This window comes from Oryx dammah, unplaced genomic scaffold (assembly GCF_014754425.2).
Source record: "Oryx dammah isolate SB20612 unplaced genomic scaffold, SCBI_Odam_1.1 HiC_scaffold_12, whole genome shotgun sequence".
NCBI classification, from domain to species: domain Eukaryota; kingdom Metazoa; phylum Chordata; class Mammalia; order Artiodactyla; family Bovidae; genus Oryx; species Oryx dammah.
In genome coordinates, this window is record NW_024070196.1 from 47,209,215 (window position 1) to 47,220,504 (window position 11,290).

Sequence of the window (11,290 nt, forward strand, 5' to 3'; positions counted from 1 at the left end):
TCACCATCTATTAGGAATTATTGACAAGTGTTATTATGGGGCCATGAAAGGATGGCAGGAATCAATCTTTCAATACAAGGTAACATGGACAGTTGCCTAGTGACACTAAGTTGGTTAGTACACTGTTCTCTAGGCGATATAAAGGTGTTGGGGTCCTTCAGTTGATAAGGGCTCTTATTAACTATTTCTTTTATTATATTTTAAAGGCGCCAAATCTCCCCTGGTACATTATTTCATATGTGACAGCAGCGCTCCTTCGTTTAGGCTGTTAGTGGTTCTGTTACTGGCAATGGCAAGACCGTTTGTCTTGAATAAGTAATTATTTGAATTTGTTCCCCTTTTCAGCACCTTTAGTCTGATGAGCTATTAGCCATACACTGCACGGCTCCTGTTGCTTGGCTCAGCATCAGACAGTCTGCTTGGTTTCCCGAGTTCAGCATTTCTTCTGCCGAGACTGTCAGCCTGTTTCAGACCCCACTGTTCTTCATAACCTACATGAATCCCTGCTCACATGAATCCACTTTCTGTCCTCTCCTGGTCTCTCAAACTGTTCTCACCTTGCATCACCCTTTCTGACTACGATACGTGTAATTGTAGAAGTGTGTATAATGGCAGAGCTAGAAGAATCTCAGTTTTTATCAGTAAAGAATTGCGTTTGGCTGAAAACAAGCCCTAACCTGCCCTCCCCACTCACTCCACTTTACCCTGGCTAGTAGTCACTTTAATACAAGTGTGTTTTTCCTTCATTTAAAAGAACTCTTAAAGTTTGTAGTGCAGGGCTGGTACTTTGCCCCATGCTATCTGAGACTCAGTCTTCATCTTTATTTCTGCTTCAGCAGTCGAAGGCATACATTCTATCCTTATGGTTACCTTATGGTCCAAAATGGCTGCTGGGATGCCAGCCAGCATATCCATATTCTGCCAGCCAGAAAAAAGGAAGAGATATAGAATAGGATCCATTCCTTTTCCCTTTCAAGAAGTCATCATAAGAAGCCAATGTAATATTTCTGTGTGTATCCAATGAACAAGAACTTGGTTATATGGGCATACTTAGTTGGAAGTCTACTTTTTAGCATGGCACATTTGCTCAGGTTCTGTTACAAGGAAACAACAAGAGATTAAATATTGCAAGGCAATGAGCAGGATTTGAAACAATCCTTCTCCATTTCCAGATGAGGAAACTGAGGCTCAGAGAGGTTCCTCATCCGGGCACCTGTTTTCCATTCTGTGTTCATCTTTATGAGCCTCCTGGGAAGCAAAATAAAATATACGTATATCTTAGTCTCCTCTTACCAGCTCTTGTTGTTCTTTAGTTGCTCAGTCGTGTCCGACTGTCTGCAACCCCATGGGCTGTAGCCCGTCAGGCTTCTCTGTCCCTGGGATGCTCTAGGCAAGAACACTGGAGTGAGTTGCCATTATTAGCTATGCATCCTTGCTTAATTTCACTCTGGCTCAGTTTCCTCATCTACAAAGGGTGAAAGAGATAATACTCATAAGGTTGATGTAAGAGACGGTGATAATTCAAGAGGCCCTGGAAGAGTGCCCAGTGAATTCAAGCATACAATAAATGTTTGCTCTTAATACAATCACTTAGTTACTAAATGCAAAAGATAAATAATTCCCTAGCAATTATGTTGTAAAGTCTTTCTTGAAAGGGAATGTTCCTAGTCCCCATGTTTCCCGGGATAAGAAGAGTGCTAGGCAGTGTGTAGATACTCACTGATTCTTTTTTTTTTTTAAACAATTTTAAACAGTTACACTCCATTTACAGTTATTACAAAGTATCAGCTATATTCCTCACATTGTAACAGTAAGTCTTTGAGCCTACCCTACAGCCAATACTTCATACCTCCCTCTCTCTTACCCCTATATTGCCTGTTCACCACCTCTCCCAACTGGTACCCTAGTTTGTTCTCTAGATCTGTGAGTCTTCTTTTTTTGTTATATTCACTAGTCTGTTGTATTGTTTTAGACTCCACATATAAGTGACATCATACAATATACGTCTTTCTCTGTCTGACTTATTTCACTTAGCGTAATGCCTTCCAAGTTCTTCCGTGTTGCTGCAAATGGCAAAATTCGGTTCCTTTTTGTGGCTGAGGCATATTCTTTTGTTTATATACATCAATCTTCTTCATCTACTCACCTGTGGTTGGACATTTAGGTCGCTTCCATGTCTTGGCTATTGTGAATAGTGCTGCTCTGAATATTGGGGGATGCTCTCTAATTCTTGAGTGGAAGTGAATGAATTGCATTAAAATTGCTTTCAAACATATGTGGTCTGAGGAGTTTTTTGCTAGTACCTTGTGAGCCTCTTCCTCTGGAACTTAAAGTCTTCATGGTCCTGACTCCCCAGTCTTTTGTATTTGGAGCGTTTTGAGTCCCTTTTCCAGAGAAAGTTGCATCATTTCACCTTTGACTTGATTGGAAAAAAAACTTTACTTGTTTTTAGGGGAGTTGTCATTAAATAGACCTTTTGCTGTATATTTTCATTTTTACTTTATTTTTGTTCATGATATGTTTGTTGAGAGGTATTTAAATCGGATATCATTCTGTCATCTACTCATTTGTGCCACATATTCTTTTTTATTGAAGTTTGTTTGATTGACAGTGTTGTGCCAATCTCTGCTGCACAGCAAAGTGACTCAGTTATATACATACAGGCATTCTTTCCATTATAGCTTGTGACAGGATATTGAATATAGTTCCCTGTGCTGTACAGGAGAACCTTATTGTTTATCCATTCTAAATGCAGTACTTTGCATCTACCAATCCCAAAGTCCCAGTCCACCCCTTCTCCTCCCCTACATCCCCCTTAGCAACCACAAGTCTGTTCTGTATGTCTGTGAATCTATTTCTGTTTTATAGATAGGTTCATTTGTGCCAGACCCAACAATCTCACTCCTGGAAATATAACCAGAAAAAACTATAATTCAAAAAGATAGACACCCCACCCCTGCTATGTTCACAGCAACCCTATTCACAACAGCTAAAGCATGGAAAGAACCTAAATGTCCATCCACAGATGAGCACATAAAGAAGAAGCGATACATGCATATGATGGAATGCTACTCAGCCATAAAAAAGAGTGAAATGATGCCATTTGCAGCAACATGGATGCACACAGAGATTATCATACTAAGTCAAGTAAGCTAGAAAGGGAAAGACAAATACCATATGATATCACTTATATGTGTTACCTTTTTTTGAGATGTTAGAGACAGAAGGAAGGCCAGCTTACCTGGACCATAATGAGTCCATGAGGAGAGAATACTTTGAGTTGAGCTCAAGGTCACATGGAGGCTTGTAAGCTAGAGTACAGAGGCGGATATTTCAATGTGATAGGGAGTCACTGAAAGGCTTTCAGCACAGCAGCCGCTGTGCTAATGAATGTTTTTAGAAAACACTTTGGCTGTATGTAGAAAATGGATTTGGGAGAGCAAGGGGACATCAGAGCGGACTACTTTGGCTGCTGTAAAATAACCGTGACTTAAGAAACATGGCATTTGCTTGTCCCCACCTCTCCCATCTGAATGTGAGCAGCGTTACCAGGTGGCCCCAAGGGGTAGAACATAGCATCCTTCCATCCTCTTGCCAAGTGACTCCAAAGACACTAACCTTATACACATGGCCCCAGATTGATAACAGACATGTCCATTTGGCAGCCACAGGAATAGGACAAGGTGCAAGGGGACGTGTGCCCCTCTCCACAAAGAACACGATCCTTCTCTGAATCCACCACCTCTGCTCCCATCCCATCAGCCCATGAACTCAGCTGAGTGATCATGTCCAGAGCAAGGGAGGCTGGGAGAGTGAGTTTTATCACAGGAGCCCCTGTGTCCAGCTACAGATATATTTGGTGAAAATGTATATGGGGAATGTATATATATAGATGTATAATGGGGAGACACTGAGGTTATTCTGGACCACTCCAGTGGACTGTGGTGATCTCCGTGGAGAGATGCAGAGGTAGACCATTTTAGGATACATCTTAGCAGGTAAATGATGGGACTTTTCAATACATCAGTTATAGATGTGAAGGAAGGATGTGGGGGAAAAGATGAGTCTGATTTTAGACCCAACCCCAAAGTTCCCTATATATGATTGATGTTGTTCAGTCTCTAAGTCATGTCCGACTCTTTGCAATCCCACGGACTGTGGCATGCCAGGCTCCTCTGTCCTCCACTGTCTCCAGGAGTTTGCTCCAGTTCATGTCCATTGAGTCAGTGATGCTGTCTAACCATCTCATTCTCTGTCGTCCCCTTCTCCTTCTGCCTTCAATCTTTCCCAGCATCAGGGTCTTTGCATCTGGTGGCCAAAGTATTGGAGCTTCAGCATCAGTCCTCCCAATGAATATTCAGGGTTGATTTCCTTTATGATTGACTGGCTTGATCTCCCTGCTGTCCAAGGGACTCTCAAGAATCTGCTCCAGCACTACAGTATGAAAGCATCAATTCTTCGGCACTCAGCCCTCATGTCCAGCTCTCACATCTGTACATGACTACTGGAAAAACCATAGCTTTGACAATATGGACCTTTGTTGGCCAAGTGAAATCTCTGCTTTTTAAATACACTATCTAGGTTTGTCATCACTTTACTTCCAAGGAGCGTCTTTTAATTTCATGGTTGCAATCACCATCTGCAGTGATTATATGATAGCACCACAAAAACTTAAAATGTTTTTTTAAAAAGATTTTCTATTATAAAATTTCCTGTGGTCTACATTTTCACCCTCAATTCTTTGCCCACATCTCTGATAAACTTTTAGAAATACATTTGAATCAAAGGATGGGAATCAAAAAACTTGCAGTAATATAATATTTTTTATAAGAGCTACCCAACTTCCCTCCTCCAGGGGACCCACAGACTGCATCTCTTATGTCCCCACCATTAGCAGACAGGTTCTGTACCATTAGCGCCACCTGGAAACCCCAGCCCCTTTTAACTGTCCAGTTTATTAGTGTTAAATATTTTCACTGTTGTGCAACAGATCTTCAGAATATTTTCATCTGGCAACTCACTGAACACTAGCCCCGCACCCCCCACCCCCCCAGCTGTTAGAAGCTCCTTCTACTTTCTGTTTTCATGCCTTTTGATCATAGTGCTGTAAATATTCCTACCAGTTTACCATTTGTCTTCTGGTGTCACTTACTATATATATAATAGCATGCAGAAGTTTGTGGGTATTTGTTTAATTTTTATGCAGTCAAATCTACTGATCTTTTCCATAGTAGAAATCTTTTTCTCTCTCCCTAATTGTAACCAAGAGGAAAAATCGTGTCTGTTTTTTGTGTTCTTGTAAAACCTCCAAATATTAAAATGTCCCCCCCACAGCACATTTCAATAGGTAGGATCATAATCTTCAGAAAACAATGCTAAAAGTAAATGCAGTTGTGGCTCCCTGTACACATGGGGTGAGCACAGGCCCCTCTGTTCTTTCTGAGATGTGTAACTTCATCTCCAGGAAAGCCTTGAGATGACACCCAGTTAAGCCCTTCCATTCAAAGTTCATTTTCCAAAAGATGCTTATTTCTTTCTCAATATTTTGCATATTTTTTTCCTGATGTCTATGGCCTTAAAACCTGTGTATTTCTTTTTCCTAAATCCATTCGTGTATCTCTCTGTTATTACAGTATTCTTTTTTCTGTTCAGTAAATGATCCCTTACTATCTCGTGAGTAAATCTTTTTTTTTTTTGGTCCTTTGGGAGAAAATTCTGAAGAAAAGGTCATTAAATGAGCATCGCCGTTAATCTAATTAGTGCTTGTCTGTAACTGCATGTCATCGTCGGGTTCTGGGGAGCATGTTTGCATTTCTTACACTTCTTGCATTTCTTACCAGAAAGTATTCTTCCAGGGGTGGGGAGTGGGCACCCAGTTTCTCAAGGTTCTTTATCATTCTCTCCTATCTGCCTCCTGTGTTTTAGCTAAAACAAGTGTTTTGAGCTTCTGTGGGGATTCAAAGATGATGAGACTGATATTCATCAATTTGAATGCCGTATCAGTTAGTTGAATATCCTTTCAAACCTATTAACATGTGTTCTTTACTTTAATATAAAACAATGTTTTCATTCATGCTGGGCGGCAGCTATTTGGGTACCATAACTGTGATGGCTGTTCTGAGTGTAGGATGGATGTGGGTGACTCAGATCTCCTCTGGATTTTAAGGGCACACCTTCCTCTTAATGCTGAGCTTCTGATGTTTCTGATTTTGCTGTGTCTCAGCCTTGACCACTGAATTTTATTTTTTAATATTTATTTATTTATTTGACTACACCGTGTCTTAGTTGTGGTGGACAAGATCTTCGATCTCCATTGAGGCATGTGAAATCTTTAGTTGTGGCTTGCAAACTCTTAGTTGCGGCATGTGGGATCTAGTTCCCTGAGCAGGGATTGAACCCGTGCCCCCTGCATTGGGAGCGTGGAGTATTAGCCACTGGACCACCAGGGAAGTCCCTGAATTTTAGTTATTAGAATTGAGTTGGAACTTTAGATAAAAATTAATCACGAGATACCGTCTGGACAGGCAATTATCCTTGAAAATAATCAAAAGTGACTTGATGATGGTGACATTCCATGGTATTTACATAAGATGACATAAGAGTACAGATGTGTCTGCCAGACCCAGCCCTGAAGATGCTTGGGAAAGGCCAACAGAGTTTTTAAGCAAAAACAGAGTTAGATGTGCCGCGTGCTCTTTATGAAGTGCAGTTTGATATATTGCAAACCTTTCTTCAAACATGACACTCATGGGAGAACAGATATCACTCAGAATTCTCTGTATAAGCCCATTTCTCCTGCCACCTCCTCCAGGGAGTCCTCCTGGCTCTTCACAGCCCGACATGATTCTTATTGGACCTTCTGCTGTGACTACCGCACGCTTTCCTTGCTCACAGTGAGGGTAACAATCAAGTTGGGGAATTCAAACACTCTTCAGTTCTTTTTGCTGGTTGAGATCACACCACTGGGAGCAAGAGCTGTACCCAAGATGCTTGGAAAGACATAAACTCAGGATGTCCTTTTATGTACCTTCAAAGTCCTCCCTTATGTCATCTTATTGTTTGAACTCCACCTAAATCCTTCTGATCTCCAGGTCCCTCTTCCAAAGTAGAAGGAGCGAGACTCCAGGGTGCCACTCCTGACTTATCATTTACGTCCAAACCAAATGCCTTCTTCTCTTGAGTTTGCCTTAGTTAAGGGCCTTATAAGCCAGACAAGAGCAGGTAGCAGCCATTTAAAAAACTGTATTATTTATATATTGGTTGTGCTGGGTTTCAGTTGCAGCACGCAGGATCTTTAGTTGCTACACACACACACTCTTATTTGGAGCATGTGGGATCTAGTTCCTTGATCAGGGATCGAATCTGAGTCCCCTGCTTTGGGAGCCACTGGACCACCAGGGAAGTCCCAGGGAACCATGCAGTTTAGACATAGCCAGATCCTTCTCTTATTTGACTAAGGCCTGAGGGATTGGGGGATTTCAGGAAAGTAATCAGATAATCTCTTCCCTCCTGATCTTATTTGCATCTTCTTAAATCTTACCAATCAAGGCATGTCCTCCTAAATCCAGGACTCAGCAGAAATTCCATTTCTGTAAACCTTACAGACAAAACTTACCCCCATGCACATTACCATATAATTTGCTATTGTAAAGCTCCTGATGAAATAAATGCATTTTAAGTAAGCTTTCCTGAATTGAATACATTTGTCTCCTTAAAGCAAATGAACTACCCTTTCATCTCCCATACCTTCCCCTGGTTTTAGGATCTTCAGGAGTTAATCTTCTTGCACACCACCTTGCCTGGATGATCTCCTGTGAACACTGTGGTTGTTATTAAACCATGTCCCCTTCACATTTGTATTCCTGGCTGAAGGCATGGTACCACCCATAGTAGAAGCCTGAAGAACAGTTTTACTACTCACTAGAGCCGTGCGTGTCTTGTAGGGTCACACCAGCTTGTTCATCCCCCGTCAACTGTAGACTTAGCACAGGTCATGTGCCCTGACAGTCACCTTCTGAGATCTGAACTTGAGATAAGGCTCCCAAATTATGGAAGAAAAACTCTCTCTCCTGGCTCCAGTAATGAAGTTTCTTTTTATTTTTGGCATCAAAGCAGATTTCTTGGCTCTTTTTTTATTTGACTTTTCATGATATCCTTTCCCTGTGTCAGCCTGCTAATTAATATGCCAGATACCCTCTGTTGTTTTCCTCAGACTTTTTGAAAATTCAATCACATTGGATGGCATAGCACTGCTTTCCTTTTTATACTTTCTCAACCAAGTGCAAATTAAGATGCTGCAACAGGCCTTGAGAAAAATCTCTGCTCCAAGACGCACTCTTTTCTTTGTCTGTCTGTTGAGTCACTATGATGCCCCCAGACACCGTCAGTCATAATGATACTAGGTCCTTACTCTTTGTTGTGTACCACGTATGCCTCTAGGTTCCTCCTTGCAGGGATTAACTCATTCAATTCTAAGAGACCCAATGATGTTGGTACTGCTCTTTTTAAAATTTTATTTACTTTTATTTTATTATTTATTTTTGGCTCTGCTGGGTCTTCATTGCTGCCCTCTAGTTGTGATGTGTGGGCTTCTCGTTGCACTGGCTTCTCTTGTTGCAAATCATAGGCTCTAAGCATGCAGGCTCATTAATTGTGGTGCATGGGCTTAGTCTAAGACCCACAGGTTTGGGATCTTCCCGGACCAGGGATTGAGCCCATGTCCACGCCTGCAATGGCAGGCAGATTCTTAACCACTGGGATCACCAGGGATGTCCCTGGACTACTGTTATGCCCATTTCACAGATGGATGAAGGTATGCAGTGTTTGAAGAATGGTGCCAAGCGATTCAGTTGAGACACTGAGCTGGAATTAGATCCTAGATAGATGGGCTGCAGAGTCTGTGCTCGCAACCTGAAAACAGAGTTAAGGCTGTTGATCAGTTCAATATGAGGAAAGATCTTTGGAAAATGCAAATGCAAGAATGTGCACTCATAAAAATATGAAATTGAGAAGTCTTAACTGAAACAGGAAAAGTCATCTGAAAATGAATTATTTATTACGCACAAAGCCACTGCCTTTTCTTTTCAGCCCACTGTGCTACCTTTGATGCTTGCTAATGAGCTGTCCTCTCCAGAGGTGATTTATAATGAGACAGTGGCGGCTGCACCTCGGTGCTTTTAAAGGTACGTGGTGCGAAACAGATCGAGAGACTTACTGCTATTGTTGTTTAGTCGTGTGGTTATTACAGCCCCAGAGACTGTACAAGTGGTTGTTCTCAGTGAACAGATGCTCATGGTGTGACTCATTTTGCAGGTACCCCAGAAATGCAGTCCACTGAAGAAGCATTTCCTGAGTTTCCCTCTATGTGCCAGGCACTGGCCTTTGTGAGAAGGGGGTAACAGAGCGTGCATCACACTCACAGGAGGTGGCTGGTAAAAAATGTACCATATGATCCAGCAGTTCTGGGCATCCATCCAGGCCATCATGTCATTTGAAAAGACATACGCACCCCAATGTTCATAGCAGCACTGTTCACAATAGCCAACACATGGGAGCAACCTAAATGTCCATAAAGAGGTGAATGGATAAAGGAAGTGTGGTACGTATTGTATTAATAAATGGACTACTACTCAGCCATAAAAAGAATGAAATAATGCTCTTGCAACAACGTGGATCGACCTAGACATCATATTAAGTGAAGTAAGTCAGGCAGAAAAGGACAAATATCATATGATATCACTTAATGTGTGGAATCTTAAAAAAGTGATCCAGATGAACATATTTATAAAACTGAAATAGACTCACAGACATAGAATACACACTTATGACTACCAAAGGGGAAGGGGGGGATAAACTTGGAGTTTGGGATTAACATACACTCAGTGCTATATATCAAACAGATAAACAACAAGGACCTTCTGTATAGCACAGGGAACTATATTCAATATCTTGTAATTGCATATAATGAAAAAGAACATATATAAATATATACATATTTATGTATTTTCTTTGTATTTATATATAAATCTCTGAATTACTGAATTAATTTGCTGTATACCTGAAACTGAGACAAGTTTGTAAACCAAGCATGCATGCTAAGTTGCTTCAGTCATGTCCGACTCTTTGAGATCCTTTGGACTGTAGCACGCCAGGCTCCTCTGTCCATGAGATTCTCCAGGCAAGAATACTGGAATGGGTTGCCATGCCCTCCTCCAGGGGATCTTCCCAACGCAGGGGTCAAACACATGTCTCTTATGTCTGTTGCACTGGCAGGGGTTTCTTTACCACTTGTACCACCTGCGAAGCCCAAACCAAGCACAGTTCAATCTAAAAAATAAGTAAAAAATAATTGACCAAGCTGAATTCAGAACTGATCTACGTTTAGGAGAAAATAGAACAGAAGGTTGGGAAGGAGAAGGACTGGCTGGGCAAGCTCTTTGAGATAGGGTCATCTCTGCAGGGGTGATATTTGAGCTGCCAAAAAGGACCCAAATGGAGAGATCTGAGAAGAGCTGGCTTTCCAGACAGAAGGAGGAATGGATGCCAAAGCCCAAAGCAAGGCCAGCTTGATGAGCCTTAGAATAGAGAGCATCCAGTGAAGCTGGAGAACAGTGAGATGGGGAGATGAGGTCAGGGCAGGCAGACACTGGAGTAGGTACCTTATCAGCATGGTGTGTGCAGTAGGGTTTCTGATTTCTCTGTGTTTAAATCTCATCTGATTCATGATCTGTTTTTAAAATATCACTCTGAACATCAAGGGGAGAACAAATTTAGAAGGGGGAAACAATGAAAATGGAAATATCACACTGGAGGCTATTTTAATAGTCCAGGTGGAAAAGGATGAGGACTTGGGCTAGGATGATGGCGATATTGAAGACAAGTGGAAGGTCTTGGGCTGTCGTTTCTCAGTATAGCCATCAGAAACTGCTTATAGATAAGGAGTGTGTTTGGATGGGGAGATGAAATAGCCTAGATCCATCACAGCTTTCGTATAGTCCAATAGGATTCTCTTGTTGCTCAATCACTCGGTCGTGTCCAACTCTTTGTGACTAATGGACTGTAGCCCGCCAGTTTCCTCTGTTCATGAGATTTTCCAGGCAAGATTACTGGAGGGGGTGGCTATTTCCTCCTCCAGGGGATCTTCCCAGCCCAGGGATCAAACCTACTTCTCTTGCATCTCTTACATTGGCAGGCAGATTTTTTTACCACTGTGCCACTTGGGAAGCCCTGAGATGTTCTAAAATATGAGCCATCTAATATGGTAGCCATTGCCGCATGGGATTATTGCACT